The following is a 6701-nucleotide window of genomic DNA, read 5'->3' on the forward strand; positions in this document are numbered from 1 at the left end:
ATTTTTAGTAACCTGATATTTATCGATCTTAATAATGATTTTCTGGATCCGATCTTTCACATGTTGAAACAATTTACAGTTAAAAAAGAACTTTAAATGGTAAAGATAATATTCAAATTTAGTAAAATATTTCATATACCATCTGGACTTCAGCAAAAATACTTTTCCTTGAGGATAAAATCACAGAGATAATTCACGTATGATTTAAATTTTGCCCCAAGCATAAATATTATTCTTTCAAGCCCCACTTTGTTTCATGTTTTTATGTTTTAGGCACAAATAAAGTCTCCAAAGAGTTACACGGAATGAAGTAGCTACTTGCTTCTTTGTCTTTACAATCCCTGCCTCTCAGTTTTATCTCATTTTTACTTCCAATCTACAGTACTGTGTCCACTGGGGTTAGAGACACAAACTTTCCACAAAGGGACCTTGAAATATTACAAAACTGATAGAAATTTACTCTCCAAAGCCTGTGGCTGAGTCCCTGTGTGTTTTCAAATTCCCTTTTCTGTTGAATGAAGAATTTATTATTTACTTATACAGCATTTGTAATACAAACATCTAATTTTCAGCATCCCTATGTACAATTATTAAGACTCAACAGAGGAGTTGCCCTGGCAGTTCAGTGCTTAAGGCTTCACGTTCCAATGCACAGGGTACAGGTTCCATTCCCCGGTCTTATAGCTAAGAGCCCACGTGCCTCAGAGCCAAAAAACCAACACAAAGAACAGAAGCAATGTTAAGATAAACTCAATAAAGACTTTAAAAAGTGGTCCACATCGAAAATTACTTAGGACTTCCCTGGTGGTCCAGTGGTTAAGAATTCACCTGCCAACGCAGAGGACATGGGTTTGACCCCTGGTCAGGAAAGATTCCACGTGCCACAGGGCAGCTAAGCCCATGTGTTACAACTACTGAGCCCACACTCCAAAACTACTGAAGCCTGTGCACCCTAGAGCCTGTGCTCGGAAACAAAAGAAGCCACCACAATGAGAAGTCTGTGCACCTCAACTAGAGAGTAGTCTCTGGCTTGCCGAATCTTTTAAAAGCCTGCTTGCAGCAATGAAGACCTAGTGCAGCCAAAAATAAATAAATAAATTCTTTTAAAATCTTTTTTTTTTTTTAAGAAAAACTCAACAAAGACTGTAATAATAACAAGTGTTAGGTCAACTGAAGAAATTTCTCAGGGGAAGAATATTTAATCGATGATACTGTTTAGAATTGTCACATGGTGAAGACAAAAAGCAGATGAATTTGTACTTAACTTTCTAATTGCTTTCAATGTTTCTTTTATTTCCAGGGTTTGCTCTCACCCATCTTAGTTCAGTTCAGTCACTCAGTCATGCCCTACTCTTTGCAACCCCACGGACTGCAGCACACCAGACTTCCCTGTCCATAACCAACTCCTGGAGCTTGCTCAACTCATGTCCATCGAGTCAGTGATCGAGTCATCGATGTAACTATCTCCTTGTCTGTTGTTGTCTTCTCCTTCTGCCTTCACTCTTTCCCAGCACCAGGGTTTTTTCCGGTGAGTCAGTTCTTAGTATCAGGTGGCCAAAGTATTGGAGCTTCAGCTTCAGCATCAGTCCTTCCAATGAATATTCAAGGTTGATTTCCTTTAGGATTGATTAGTTTGATCTCCGTGCAGTCCACTTCAGTTCAGTCGCTCAGCTGTGTCCAACTCTTTGCAACTCCATGAATTGCAGCAGGAGAAGGAAATGGCAACCCACTCCAGTGTTCTTGCCTGGAGAATCCCAGGGATGGCAGAGCCTGGTGGGCTGCCATCTATGGGGTCGCACAGAGTCAGACACTACTGAAGCGATTTAGCAGCAGCAGTAGCAGCAGCAGCAGGCCTCCCTGTCCATCACCAACTCCCGAAGTTCACTCAAACTCATGTCCATCGAGTTGGTGATGCCATCCAGCCATCTCATCCTCTGTCGTCCCCTTCTCCTCCTGTCCCCAATCCCTCCCAGCATCACAGTCTTTTCCAATGAGTCAACTCTTCGCTTGAGGTGGCCAAAGTACTGGAGTTTTAGCTTTAGCATCATTCCTTCCAAAGAACACCCAGGACTGATCTCCTTCAGAATGGACTGGTTGGATCTCCTTGCAGTCCAAGGGACTCTCAAGAGTCTTCTCCAACACCACAGTTCAAAAGCATCAATTCTTCGGCACTCAGCCTTCTTCACAGTCCAACTCTCACATCCATCCATAACTACTAGAAAAGCCATAGCCTTGACTAGATGGACCTTTGTTAGCAAAGTAATGTCTCTTCTTTTTAACATGCTATCTAGGTTGGTCATAGCTTTTCTTCCAAGGAGCGAGCATCTTTTGATCTCATGGCTACAGTCACCATCTGCAGTGATTTGGGAGCCCCCCAAAAATAAAGTCTCTCACTTTTCCATTGTTTCCCCATCTATATGCCATAAAGTGATGGGACCGGATGTCATGATCTTTATTTCTCGAATGTTGAGTTTTAAGCCAACATGGAAAAAGCAAGAGAGTTCCAGAAAAACACTTAAGGGTCCTCACTATTTGTGGGGCCAGTATGTCATTATTTAAACTGTTTTCTTTTTTTAAAAAAATGTTATTTATTTATTTATGGCTGCACTGGGTCTTCGTTGCTACCAAGGGCTTTCTCTAGTTGCCATGCTCAGGCTTCTCATTTATGGTGGCTTCTCTTGTTGCCAAGACAAGCTCTAGGGTATGCAGGTTCAGTTGTTGCAGCTCATGGGCTTAGTTGCCCCACACCATGTGGGATCTTCCCAGACCAGGGATCGAACTGGTGTCCCCTGCATTGGCAGGCAGATTCTTAACCACTAGACCACCAGGGAAGCCCTAGGCTCTGATTTCTTGAGGCTAGAAGAGCCTTGGGGTTTCCAAATCTGGGTCTTTGCCACATGGCAACTCTCTCGTGTGTGACACAGACGAGCAATTCTGGGCTGAGAATGCCAGGATCCAGAACTGCCCATGGCCAGCTACTGGTCAGTGGGTTGAGCTGTGTTTACCCCCCATGACTGAGAGCAGACAGCGACCAGGCTCCGAGCTGAGCCCCCAGCATACAGAACCTGGTCAGGGAGGTGTCTCCAAGAAGTTCTCACCTGCCGGGCCAGGGTCTAGGGTGTCGTCCAGGTCTCTGCAGTCCACAAGGAGCCAGCAGGAGCCTCCGGACTCAAAAGTTGGGGCGGGAGGTTCCTTCCTCAGTGGCTGGCCCCAAGCCCTTGCAGGCCAAAGCACGCTTTAATTTGGAATCACCGTGGATGGAAAGGGGCAAAAATACAGCCTGTTTGGGTTTCCCAGGTGGTGCTAGTGGTAAAAGAATCCGCCTGCAATGCAGGAGATTCGAGACGAAGTTTCAATCCCTGGGTCAGGAAGATTCCCTGGAGGAGAAAATGGCAGCCCCCTCTAGTACTCTGGCCTGGAGAATCCCATGGATAGAGGAACCTCATGAACTACAGTCCATGGAGTCACAGAGTCAGACATGACAGAGCGACTGAGCACACACTGGTAAAAAAAAACAAGAGAAAAACTGTAGCAGCTTGGAGAAAAGCAGGGGTGGAGGAAAACATGGGTGCTTCTAGGGTTAGGGTGGGATGTGTCTGGGAAAGTGGCTGTGGGGGATGCGGCTGTCAGAGGGCTCCCAACTCTGGGCAGAGATGTGAGCAGTGTCCTGTCATCCTGCTGGGGAGAGCGCACCCCGGTTCTGGAGGCAGCTCCCTCAGCCTGCTGTGGGGGAGGTGGCAGTGATGTACAAGATGATACCTCTGTTCTATCACCGTGGGTGCCCGTCAGGGGCACCAAGGCGCCTGCCACTAAGATGGTAAACACGGAACAGGACCAAACTCTCCTCCAGAGTCTTCCAGCACCAGAACCTCTGCTTGCTGTCACATCTCCCTCGTGAAACTCAGTCAGGGTTTGGTTTTCTATGATTATTACCACTTTAGTTTCATCTGAGCCGGGTCTTTCCTGCTGCGTGCAGGCTTTTCTCTAGTTGCAGCGAGCGGGGGCTACTCCCTAGTTGTGGTGCCCAGGCTTCTCACTGTGGTGAGTTCTCGTTGCAGAGCACGGGTCCTAGAGCGCAGGCTTTAGGAGTTGTGGCGCATGGCTTTAGTTGCTCCTCAACATGTGGAACCTTCCTGGACCAGGGACCGAATCTGTGTCCCCTGCATCAGCAGGCGGATTCTTAGCCACTGCACCACCAAGGAAGTCCCAGGGTGGAGTTCTTGAGGGAGAAATGAATTCCCACTCTCCACTTTCGGGGCATCCTGGGGGCTGGGGGATGGAGCAGCCTCCCAGGCCCCACCCACTGGATGCCAGGAGTGACAGTCCCCAGCATGACAATCACAGGAGTCCCCCGACTCATCCAGTCTTCCCCCACTGTCACTTTCTCCTTTCTTCATGTAATCTGGGGACACCCAGAAGGGGAAGGGAAGGAGTGACAAGGTAGGATTAGCAGACGCAAGCTACATATTAGCTTAATGTATTATTTATTTGTTTATTTGGCTTTATCCAGTCTTAGTTGTGGCATGCAGGATCTTTCTTCAAGGCTCACAGACTCTCTGCTTGTGGTGAGCAGGCTTAGTTGCCCCAAGGCATGTGGGATTTTAGTTCCCTGAGCAGCAATCAAACCCACATCTCCTACATTGCCCAGTGAATTCTTAACCACTGAACTACCAGGGAAGTCCCTATATATTATATATAGATTGGATATAAACAACAGGGTCCTACTATATAGCACAGGAAACTATATTCAATGTCCTATGATAAGCCATAATGGAAAAGAATATGAAAAAAGAGGGCTTCCCTGGTGGCTCAGTGGTAAAGAATCCGCCTTCCAATGCAGGGCACATGGGTTCAATCCCTGGTCCAGGAAGATCCCACATGTGGAGGAAAGCTAAGCCCGGGCCCCACGACTACTGAGTCTGTGCTCTAGAGCCCATGCTCAGCGACAAGAGAAGCCACCACAATAAGAAGGTCACACACCGAGTAACTAGAGAGCAGCCTCCGCTCCCCACAACTAGAGAAAGGCCCTGCACAGCAACAAAGACCCAGCACAACCAAAAAGAAATACATATATACAGTGGGAAAAGAAGAATATGAAAAAGAATGTACATATAAGTATAACTGAGTCAATTTGCTGTAGAGAGGAAATTAACACAACATTGTAAACCAACTATGTGTGTGTGCCTGCTAAGTCACTTCAGTCATGTCTGACTTTGTGATGCTATGGACTGTAGACCTCCAGGGTCCTCTAATTCAATACAATAAAATTAAAACAATTTTTAAAAAGGACAAAAAAAGAAAAAGCAAGAAATCAGAGGGGTGGTGCCTCACTGGGGGTAGGGAATATGTGAGAGGTGAAGGCCCTTGGACTGCAGGAGGGAAAAGAGGGGCATCAGGGAGGGCTTCCTGAAGGTGGTGAGAGCAGAGCTGCTAGGAACGGAAAGGAGAAGGCATGGATGACGGAGGGTCCATGCCCAGGCTCCCACTAGAATCAGTATGGTGAGTCCAGTGGTTAGGATTCCACACTCACTGGCACTGGTCAACCACCACTCGGGGAACTAAGATCCCAAAAGCTGCATGGTGTGGCCAAAAAATTTAAAAAGTAAGATGGGTAAGGGGCTTCCCTGGTGGCTCTATGGTAAAGAATCCGCCTGCAATGCAGGAGACTGGCATTGGATCCCTGGGTCAGGAAGATCGCCTCTCCCACACCCCCCTACCCCCACTCCAGAGAAGGAAAAGACAGCCCACTCTGGTATTCTTGTCTGGGAAATCCCATAGATAGAGGAACCTGGCAGGCCCCAGACTATACGATCGAAGAGAGTCAGACACAACTGAGCAACTAAACAAGAAGATGGGTAAGTGGACAAAGCAAACACGGCAAATACGACTTGTATAGATAGCCTCTGGACAGTGGCAGTAAGGGCCTTCCCTCTAAAGTTCCCTCCGTTTGAAAACTTTCTTCATCACATGCTGAAAAGTCAACAGAAAAGAAGCTAAACTCCTTTCTCCTCGTTCAGTGGCCTTTTCAAGCCCCGCCCTCTCTCCTGAGCTTACGCTCCACACAGAACCATTCAGAGTCCTCTGGACTCTTGAACAAACAGCCAAAAAAGGGAAGTAAACAAAAAACAACCACTTTTCCCTACACCTCGCACAGGCCTGGGCAAGAACCAGGCCTTAGCCTGAAGAGGCCGGATTTGGCCACAAATCCGCACGCACGCATGTCTGTCACTGGTGATAAAACACAACGCACCCTGATGTGCCCCTGGCATTATGCCAGCTCCATAAAAACACCCTCACCAGGGACTGGAGGGGGGATGGCAGAGATGAGCAGGCTTATCTCAGACTCTGGGCTACTTTTTATCTCATTTATATAATACAGTTACATATAGTTGAAGTATAGTTAATTTACCATGTTGTGTTGATTTCAAGTGTATAGCAAAGTGAATCAGTTTTACACACACACGCGCACATACTTATATATATATTCTTTTTCAGATTCTTTTCCCATACAGGTTATTACAGGGTATTGAATATAGCTCCCTATGCTATACAGTGAAGGGTGAAGTGGAAGTCACTCAGTCATGACTGACTCTTTGTGACTCCATGCACTATAGCCCGCTAGGCTCCTCTGTCCATGGGATTCTCCAGGCAAGAATACTGAAGTGGGTAGCCATACCCTTCTCCAGGGGATCTTCCGGACC

This window comes from Bos mutus, chromosome 7 (assembly GCF_027580195.1).
Source record: "Bos mutus isolate GX-2022 chromosome 7, NWIPB_WYAK_1.1, whole genome shotgun sequence".
Classification (NCBI taxonomy): Eukaryota; Metazoa; Chordata; class Mammalia; order Artiodactyla; family Bovidae; genus Bos; species Bos mutus.